Consider the following 7500-nt stretch of genomic DNA (forward strand, 5'->3'; position numbering starts at 1 on the left):
TCTTATTCTGTTGCTGCTGTTGCTGCTGCTGCTGCTGTTGCTGCTGCTGCTGCTGTTGCTGCTGCTGCTGCTGCTGCTGCTGCTGCTGCTGCTGCTTGTCGTCAGACAGAAAGAATTATAAGCCCTGGGACAGGACAGAGAAGGTGAGAAGGTTCAAATAAGGGTTTAAAGCTTTGATGATGAGCAAGAAACACATGGCAAAAAGCTCTCCCCGGACTGTGAGAAAAAATTAAAAGCCTACAACACCTGGTATTCCCAGGCGGTCTCCCATCCAGGTACTAACCAGGCCCAACCCTGCTTAGCTTCCGAGATCAGATGAGATCGGGCGCTTTCAGGGTGGTATGGCCGCAGGTGTGAAAGTGTTTTATTTTACTTCTATTATTCTGTTGCTGCTGCTGCTGCTGCTGCTGCTGCTGCTGCTGCTGCTGCTGCTGCTGCTTGTCATCGTCAGACAGAAAGAATTATAAGCCCTGGGACAGGACAGAGAAGGTGAGAAGGTTCAAATAAGGGTTTAAAGCTTTGATGATGAGCAAGAAACACATGGCAAAAAGCTCTCCCCGGACTGTGAGAAAAAATTAAAAGCCTACAACACCTGGTATGCCCAGGTGGTCTCCCATCCAGGTACTAACCAGGACCAACCCTGCTTAGCTTCCGAGATCAGACGAGATTGGGCGCTTTCAGGGTGGTATGGCCGCAGGTGTGAAAGTGTTTTATTTTACTTCTCTTATTCTGTTGCTGCTGCTGCTGCTGCTGCTGCTGCTGCTGCTGCTGCTGCTGCTGCTGCTTGTCGTCAGACAGAAAGAATTATAAGCCCTGGGACAGGACAGAGAAGGTGAGAAGGTTCAAATAAGGGTTTAAAGCTTTGATGATGAGCAAGAAACACATGGCAAAAAGCTCTCCCCGGACTGTGAGAAAAAATTAAAAGCCTACAACACCTGGTATTCCCAGGCGGTCTCCCATCCAGGTACTAACCAGGCCCAACCCTGCTTAGCTTCCGAGATCAGATGAGATCGGGCGCTTTCAGGGTGTTATGGCCGCAGGTGTGAAAGTTTTTTATTTTACTTCTCTTATTCTGTTGCTGCTGCTGCTGCTGCTGCTGCTGCTGCTGCTGCTGCTGCTGCTGCTGCTGCTGCTGCTGCTGCTGCTGCTGCTGCTGCCGCTTGTCGTCAGACAGAAAGAATTATAAGCCCTGGGACAGGACAGAGAAGGTGAGAAGGTTCAAATAAGGGTTTAAAGCTTTGATGATGAGCAAGAAACACATGGCAAAAAGCTCTCCCCGGACTGTGAGAAAAAATTAAAAGCCTACAACACCTGGTATTGGCAGGCGGTCTCCCATCCAGGTACTAACCAGGCCCACACCTGCTTAGCTTCTGAGATCAGACGAGATCGGGCGCTTTCAGGGTGGTATGGCCGCAGGTGTGAAAGTGTTTTATTTTACTTCTCTTATTCTGTTGCTGCTGCTGCTGCTGCTGCTGCTGCTGCTGCTGCTGCTGCTGCTGCTGCTTGTCGTCAGACAGAAAGAATTATAAGCCCTGGGACAGGACAGAGAAGGTGAGAAGGTTCAAATAAGGGTTTAAAGCTTTGATGATGAGCAAGAAACACATGGCAAAAAGCTCTCCCCGGACTGTGAGAAAAAATTAAAAGCCTACAACACCTGGTATTCCTAGGCGGTCTCCCATCCAGGTACTAACCAGGCCCAACCCTGCTTAGCTTCCGAGATCAGACGAGATCGGGCGCTTTCAGGGTGGTATGGCCGCAGGTGTGAAAGTTTTTTATTTTACTTCTCTTATTCTGTTGCTGCTGCTGCTGCTGCTGCTGCTGCTGCTGCTGCTGCTGCTGCTGCTGCTGCTGCTGCTGCTTGTCGTCAGACAGAAAGAATTATAAGCCCTGGGACAGGACAGAGAAGGTGAGAAGGTTCAAATAAGGGTTTAAAGCTTTGATGATGAGCAAGAAACACATGGCAAAAAGCTCTCCCCGGACTGTGAGAAAAAATTAAAAGCCTACAACACCTGGTATTCCCAGGCGGTCTCCCATCCAGGTACTAACCAGGCCCAACCCTGCTTAGCTTCCGAGATCAGACGAGATCGGGCGCTTTCAGGGTGGTATGGCCGCAGGTGTGAAAGTGTTTTATTTTACTTCTCTTATTCTGTTGCTGCTGCTGTTGCTGCTGCTGCTGCTGCTGCTGCTGCTGCTGCTGCTGCTGCTGCTGCTGCTGCTGCTGCTGCTGCTGCTGCTGCTTGTCGTCAGACAGAAAGAATTATAAGCCCTGGGACAGGACAGAGAAGGTGAGAAGGTTCAAATAAGGGTTTAAAGCTTTGATGATGAGCAAGAAACACATGGCAAAAAGCTCTCCCCGGACTGTGAGAAAATATTAAAAGCCTACAACACCTGGTATTCCCAGGCGGTCTCCCATCCAGGTACTAACCAGGCCCAACCCTGCTTAGCTTCCGAGATCAGACGAGATCGGGCGCTTTCAGGGTGGAATGGCCGCAGGTGTGAGAGTGTTTTATTTTACTTCTCTTATTCTGTTGCTGCTGCTGCTACTGCTGCTGCTGCTGCTACTGCTGCTGCTGCTGCTGCTGCTGCTACTGCTGCTGCTGCTGCTGCTGCTGCTACTGCTGCTGCTGCTGCTGCTGCTTGTCGTCAGACAGAAAGAATTATAAGCCCTGGGACAGGACAGAGAAGGTGAGAAGGTTCAAACAAGGGTTTAAAGCTTTGATGATGAGCAAGAAACACATGGCAAAAAGCTCTCCCCGGACTGTGAGAAAAAATTAAAAGCCTACAACACCTGGTATTCCCAGGCAGTCTCCCATCCAGGTACTAACCAGGCCCAACCCTGCTTAGCTTCCGAGATCAGGCGCTTTCAGGGTGGTATGGCCGCAGGTGTGAAAGTTTTTTATTTTACTTCTCTTATTCTGTTGCTGCTGATGTTGCTGCTGCTGCTGCTGCTGATGCTGATGTTGCTGCTGCTGATGTTGCTGCTGCTGATGTTGCTGCTGCTGCTGCTGCTGCTGCTGCTGCTGCTGCTTGTCGTCAGACAGAAAGAATTATAAGCCCTGGGACAGGACAGAGAAGGTGAGAAGGTTCAAATAAGGGTTTAAAGCTTTGATGATGAGCAAGAAACACATGGCAAAAAGCTCTCCCCGGACTGTGAGAAAAAATTAAAAGCCTACAACACCTGGTATTCCCAGGCGGTCTCCCATCCAGGTACTAACCAGGCCCAACCCTGCTTAGCTTCCGAGATCAGACGAGATCGGGCGCTTTCAGGGTGGTATGGCCGCAGGTGTGAAAGTGTTTTATTTTACTTCTCTTATTCTGTTGATGCTGCTGCTGCTGCTGCTGCTGCTGCTGCTGCTTGTCGTCAGACAGAAAGAATTATAAGCCCTGGGACAGGACAGAGAAGGTGAGAAGGTTCAAATAAGGGTTTAAAGCTTTGATGATGAGCAAGAAACACATGGCAAAAAGCTCTCCCCGGACTGTGAGAAAAAATTAAAAGCCTACAACACCTGGTATGCCCAGGTGGTCTCCCATCCAGGTACTAACCAGGACCAACCCTGCTTAGCTTCCGAGATCAGACGAGATTGGGCGCTTTCAGGGTGGTATGGCCGCAGGTGTGAAAGTGTTTTATTTTACTTCTCTTATTCTGTTGCTGCTGCTGCTGCTGCTGCTGCTGCTGCTGCTGCTGCTTGTCGTCAGACAGAAAGAATTATAAGCCCTGGGACAGGAAAGAGAAGGTGAGAAGGTTCAAATAAGGGTTTAAAGCTTTGATGATGAGCAAGAAACACATGGCAAAAAGCTCTCCCCGGACTGTGAGAAAAAATTAAAAGCCTACAACACCTGGTATTCCCAGGCGGTCTCCCATCCAGGTACTAACCAGGCCCAACTCTGCTTAGCTTCCGAGATCAGATGAGATCGGGCGCTTTCAGGGTGGTATGGCCGCAGGTGTGAAAGTTTTTTATTTTACTTCTCTTATTCTGTTGCTGCTGCTGCTGCTGCTGCTGCTGCTGCTTGTCGTCAGACAGAAAGAATTATAAGCCCTGGGAAAGGACAGAGAAGGTGAGAAGGTTCAAATAAGGGTTTAAAGCTTTGATGATGAGCAAGAAACACATGGCAAAAAGCTCTCCCCGGACTGTGAGAAAAAATTAAAAGCCTACAACACCTGGTATTGGCAGGCGGTCTCCCATCCAGGTACTAACCAGGCCCACACCTGCTTAGCTTTTGAGATCAGATGAGATCGGGCGCTTTCAGGGTGGTATGGCCGCAGGTGTGAAAGTGTTTTATTTTACTTCTCTTATTCTGTTGCTGCTGCTGCTGCTGCTGCTGCTGCTTGTCGTGAGACAGAAAGAATTATAAGCCCTGGGACAGGACAGAGAAGGTGAGAAGGTTCAAATAAGGGTTTAAAGCTTTGATGATGAGCAAGAAACACATGGCAAAAAGCTCTCCCCGGACTGTGAGAAAAAATTAAAAGCCTACAACACCTGGTATTCCCAGGCGGTCTCCCATCCAGGTACTAACCCTGCTTAGCTTCCGAGATCAGGCGCTTTCAGGGTGGTATAGCCGCAGGTGTGAAAGTGTTTTATTTGACTTCTCTTATTCTGTTGCTGCTGCTGCTGCTGCTGCTGCTGCTGCTGCTGCTTGTCATCGTCAGACAGAAAGAATTATAAGCCCTGGGACAGGACAGAGAAGGTGAGAAGGTTCAAGTAAGGGTTTAAAGCTTTGATGATGAGCAAGAAACACATGGCAAAAAGCTCTCCCCAGACTGTGAGAAAAAATTAAAAGCCTACAACACCTGGTATTCCCAGGCAGTCTCCCATCCAGGTACTAACCAGGCCCAACCCTGCTTAGCTTCTGAGATCAGACGAGATCGGGCGCTTTCAGGGTGGTATGGCCGCAGGTGTGAAAGTTTTTTATTTTACTTCTCTTATTCTGTTGCTGCTGCTGCTGCTGCTGCTGCTGCTGCTGCTGCTGCTTGTCGTCAGACAGAAAGAATTATAAGCCCTGGGACAGGACAGAGAAGGTGAGAAGGTTCAAATAAGGGTTTAAAGCTTTGATGATGAGCAAGAAACACATGGCAAAAAGCTCTCCCCGGACTGTGAGAAAAAATTAAAAGCCTACAACACCTGGTATTCCCAGGCGGTCTCCCATCCAGGTACTAACCAGGCCCAACCCTGCTTAGCTTCCAAGATCAGGCGATTTCAGGGTGGTATGGCCGCAGGTGTGAAAGTTTTTTATTTTACTTCTCTTATTCTGTTGCTGCTGCTGCTGCTGCTGCTGCTGCTGCTTGTCGTCAGACAGAAAGAATTATAAGCCCTGGGACAGGACAGAGAAGGTGAGAAGGTTCAAATAAGGGTTTAAAGCTTTGATGATGAGCAAGAAACACATGGCAAAAAGCTCTCCCCGGACTGTGAGAAAAAATTAAAAGCCTACAACACCTGGTATTCCCAGGCGGTCTCCCATCCAGGTACTAACCAGGCCCAACCCTGCTTAGCTTCCAAGATCAGACGAGATCGGGGCTTTCAGTGTGGTATGGCCGCATGTGTGAAAGTTTTTTATTTTACTTCTCTTATTCTGCTGCTGCTGCTGCTGCTGCTGCTGCTGCTGCTGCTGCTGCTGCTGCTGCTGCTTGTCGTCAGACAGAAAGAATTATAAGCCCTGGGACAGGACAGAGAAGGTGAGAAGGTTCAAATAAGGGTTTAAAGCTTTGATGATGAGCAAGAAACACATGGCAAAAAGCTCTCCCCGGACTGTGAGAAAAAATTAAAAGCCTACAACACCTGGTATTCCCAGGCGGTCTCCCATCCAGGTACTAACCAGGCCCAACCCCGCTTAGCTTCCAAGATCAGACGAGATCGGGCGCTTTCAGGGTGGTATGGCCGCAGGTGTGAAAGCTTTTTATTTTACTTCTCTTATTCTGTTGCTGCTGCTGCTGCTTGTCGTGAGACAGAAAGAATTATAAGCCCTGGGACAGGACAGAGAAGGTGAGAAGGTTCAAATAAGGGTTTAAAGCTTTGATGATGAGCAAGAAACACATGGCAAAAAGCTCTCCCCGGACTGTGAGAAAAAATTAAAAGCCTACAACACCTGGTATTCCCAGGCGGTCTCCCATCCAGGTACTAACCAGGCCCAACCCTGCTTAGCTTCCGAGATCAGACGAGATCAGGTGCTTTCAGGGTGGTATGGCCTCAGGTGTGAAAGTTTTTTATTTTACTTCTCTTATTCTGTTGCTGCTGCTGCTGCTGCTGCTGCTGCTGCTGCTGCTGCTGCTGCTGCTGCTGCTTGTCGTCAGACAGAAAGAATTATAAGCCCTGGGACAGGACAGAGAAGGTGAGAAGGTTCAAATAAGGGTTTAAAGCTTTGATGATGAGCAAGAAACACATGGCAAAAAGCTCTCCCCGGACTGTGAGAAAAAATTAAAAGCCTACAACACCTGGTATTCCCAGGCGGTCTCCCATCCAGGTACTAACCAGGCCCAACCCTGCTTAGCTTCCGAGATCAGACGAGATTGGCGCTTTCAGGGTGGTATGGCTGCAGGTGTGAGAGTGTTTTATTTTACTTCTCTTATTCTGTTGCTGCTGCTGCTGCTTGTCGTCAGACAGAAAGAATTATAAGCCCTGGGACAGGACAGAGAAGGTGAGAAGGTTCAAATAAGGGTTTAAAGCTTTGATGATGAGCAAGAAACACATGGCAAAAAGCTCTCCCCGGACTGTGAGAAAAAATTAAAAGCCTACAACACCTGGTATTCCCAGGCGGTCTCCCATCCAGGTACTAAACAATCCCAACCCTGCTTAGCTTCCAAGATCAGACGAGATCGGGCGCTTTCAGGGTGGTATGGCCGCAGATGTGAAAGTTTTTTATTTTACTTCTCTTATTCTGTTGCTGCTGCTGCTGCTGCTGCTGCTGCTGCTGCTGCTGCTGCTGCTGCTTGTCGTCAGACAGAAAGAATTATAAGCCCTGGGACAGGACAGAGAAGGTGAGAAGGTTCAAATAAGGGTTTAAAGCTTTGATGATGAGCAAGAAACACATGGCAAAAAGCTCTGCCCGGACTGTGAGAAAAAATTAAAAGCCTACAACACCTGGTATTCCCAGGCGGTCTCCAATCCAGGTACTAACCAGGCCCAACCCAGCTTAGCTTCCGAGATCAGATGAGATCGGGCGCTTTCAGGGTGGTATGGCCGCAGGTGTGAAAGTGTTTTATTTTACTTCTCTTATTCTGTTGCTGCTGCTGCTGCTGCTGCTGCTGCTTGTCATCGTCAGACATAAAGAATTATAAGCCCTGGGACAGGACAGAGAAGGTGAGAAGGTTCAAATAAGGGTTTAAAGCTTTGATGATGAGCAAGAAACACATGGCAAAAAGCTCTCCCCGGACTGTGAGAAAAAATTAAAATCCTACAACACCTGGTATGCCCAGGTGGTCTCCCATCCAGGTACTAACCAGGACCAACCCTGCTTAGCTTCCGAAATCAGACGAGATCGGGCGCTTTCAGGGTGGTATGGCCGCAG

The 7500-nt window shown here is 48.7% G+C and overlaps 15 non-coding genes and 6 pseudogenes across 15 annotated transcripts in view; all 21 read right to left on the bottom strand.

The window, feature by feature from the left end:
* Window positions 1-234: 234 nt before the first annotated feature.
* Window positions 235-353, bottom strand: LOC128463883 (5S ribosomal RNA). Its single transcript, XR_008343753.1, has one exon. It is a non-coding gene; the product is annotated as a 5S ribosomal RNA (ribosomal RNA).
* A 227-nt stretch (window positions 354-580) lies between these two features.
* On the bottom strand, window positions 581-699 carry LOC128465423 (5S ribosomal RNA). The gene has a single exon (XR_008345202.1). It is a non-coding gene; the product is annotated as a 5S ribosomal RNA (ribosomal RNA).
* A 224-nt stretch (window positions 700-923) lies between these two features.
* Window positions 924-1042, bottom strand: LOC128463427 (5S ribosomal RNA). Its single transcript, XR_008343324.1, has one exon. It is a non-coding gene; the product is annotated as a 5S ribosomal RNA (ribosomal RNA).
* A 257-nt stretch (window positions 1043-1299) lies between these two features.
* On the bottom strand, window positions 1300-1418 carry LOC128466214 (uncharacterized; annotated as a pseudogene).
* A 224-nt stretch (window positions 1419-1642) lies between these two features.
* On the bottom strand, window positions 1643-1761 carry LOC128462695 (5S ribosomal RNA). Its single transcript, XR_008342630.1, has one exon. It is a non-coding gene; the product is annotated as a 5S ribosomal RNA (ribosomal RNA).
* A 236-nt stretch (window positions 1762-1997) lies between these two features.
* Window positions 1998-2116, bottom strand: LOC128464731 (5S ribosomal RNA). Its single transcript, XR_008344548.1, has one exon. It is a non-coding gene; the product is annotated as a 5S ribosomal RNA (ribosomal RNA).
* A 260-nt stretch (window positions 2117-2376) lies between these two features.
* On the bottom strand, window positions 2377-2495 carry LOC128462753 (5S ribosomal RNA). The gene has a single exon (XR_008342685.1). It is a non-coding gene; the product is annotated as a 5S ribosomal RNA (ribosomal RNA).
* A 281-nt stretch (window positions 2496-2776) lies between these two features.
* Window positions 2777-2885, bottom strand: LOC128466155 (uncharacterized; annotated as a pseudogene).
* Window positions 2886-3166: 281 nt separating this feature from the next.
* Window positions 3167-3285, bottom strand: LOC128464743 (5S ribosomal RNA). The gene has a single exon (XR_008344559.1). It is a non-coding gene; the product is annotated as a 5S ribosomal RNA (ribosomal RNA).
* A 209-nt stretch (window positions 3286-3494) lies between these two features.
* On the bottom strand, window positions 3495-3613 carry LOC128465424 (5S ribosomal RNA). The gene has a single exon (XR_008345203.1). It is a non-coding gene; the product is annotated as a 5S ribosomal RNA (ribosomal RNA).
* Window positions 3614-3825: 212 nt separating this feature from the next.
* LOC128462764 (5S ribosomal RNA) lies at window positions 3826-3944 on the bottom strand. The gene has a single exon (XR_008342695.1). It is a non-coding gene; the product is annotated as a 5S ribosomal RNA (ribosomal RNA).
* A 203-nt stretch (window positions 3945-4147) lies between these two features.
* LOC128466390 (uncharacterized) lies at window positions 4148-4266 on the bottom strand (annotated as a pseudogene).
* Window positions 4267-4777: 511 nt separating this feature from the next.
* LOC128464452 (5S ribosomal RNA) lies at window positions 4778-4896 on the bottom strand. Its single transcript, XR_008344285.1, has one exon. It is a non-coding gene; the product is annotated as a 5S ribosomal RNA (ribosomal RNA).
* A 212-nt stretch (window positions 4897-5108) lies between these two features.
* LOC128466430 (uncharacterized) lies at window positions 5109-5217 on the bottom strand (annotated as a pseudogene).
* Window positions 5218-5420: 203 nt separating this feature from the next.
* LOC128465728 (uncharacterized) lies at window positions 5421-5538 on the bottom strand (annotated as a pseudogene).
* A 224-nt stretch (window positions 5539-5762) lies between these two features.
* Window positions 5763-5881, bottom strand: LOC128463536 (5S ribosomal RNA). The gene has a single exon (XR_008343427.1). It is a non-coding gene; the product is annotated as a 5S ribosomal RNA (ribosomal RNA).
* A 188-nt stretch (window positions 5882-6069) lies between these two features.
* LOC128464126 (5S ribosomal RNA) lies at window positions 6070-6188 on the bottom strand. The gene has a single exon (XR_008343980.1). It is a non-coding gene; the product is annotated as a 5S ribosomal RNA (ribosomal RNA).
* Window positions 6189-6415: 227 nt separating this feature from the next.
* Window positions 6416-6533, bottom strand: LOC128465406 (5S ribosomal RNA). Its single transcript, XR_008345186.1, has one exon. It is a non-coding gene; the product is annotated as a 5S ribosomal RNA (ribosomal RNA).
* Window positions 6534-6721: 188 nt separating this feature from the next.
* On the bottom strand, window positions 6722-6840 carry LOC128465593 (uncharacterized; annotated as a pseudogene).
* A 221-nt stretch (window positions 6841-7061) lies between these two features.
* LOC128464531 (5S ribosomal RNA) lies at window positions 7062-7180 on the bottom strand. Its single transcript, XR_008344360.1, has one exon. It is a non-coding gene; the product is annotated as a 5S ribosomal RNA (ribosomal RNA).
* A 203-nt stretch (window positions 7181-7383) lies between these two features.
* LOC128465335 (5S ribosomal RNA) overlaps window positions 7384-7500 on the bottom strand; it is a 119-nt gene continuing 2 nt past the window's right edge. The window contains exon 1 of the ribosomal RNA XR_008345119.1: window positions 7384-7500. This exon is cut by the window's right edge and continues 2 nt beyond it. This is a non-coding gene — a ribosomal RNA (5S ribosomal RNA).

The sequence above is a fragment of the Spea bombifrons genome, chromosome 9, assembly GCF_027358695.1.
Source record: "Spea bombifrons isolate aSpeBom1 chromosome 9, aSpeBom1.2.pri, whole genome shotgun sequence".
Taxonomy (NCBI): Eukaryota; Metazoa; Chordata; class Amphibia; order Anura; family Pelobatidae; genus Spea; species Spea bombifrons.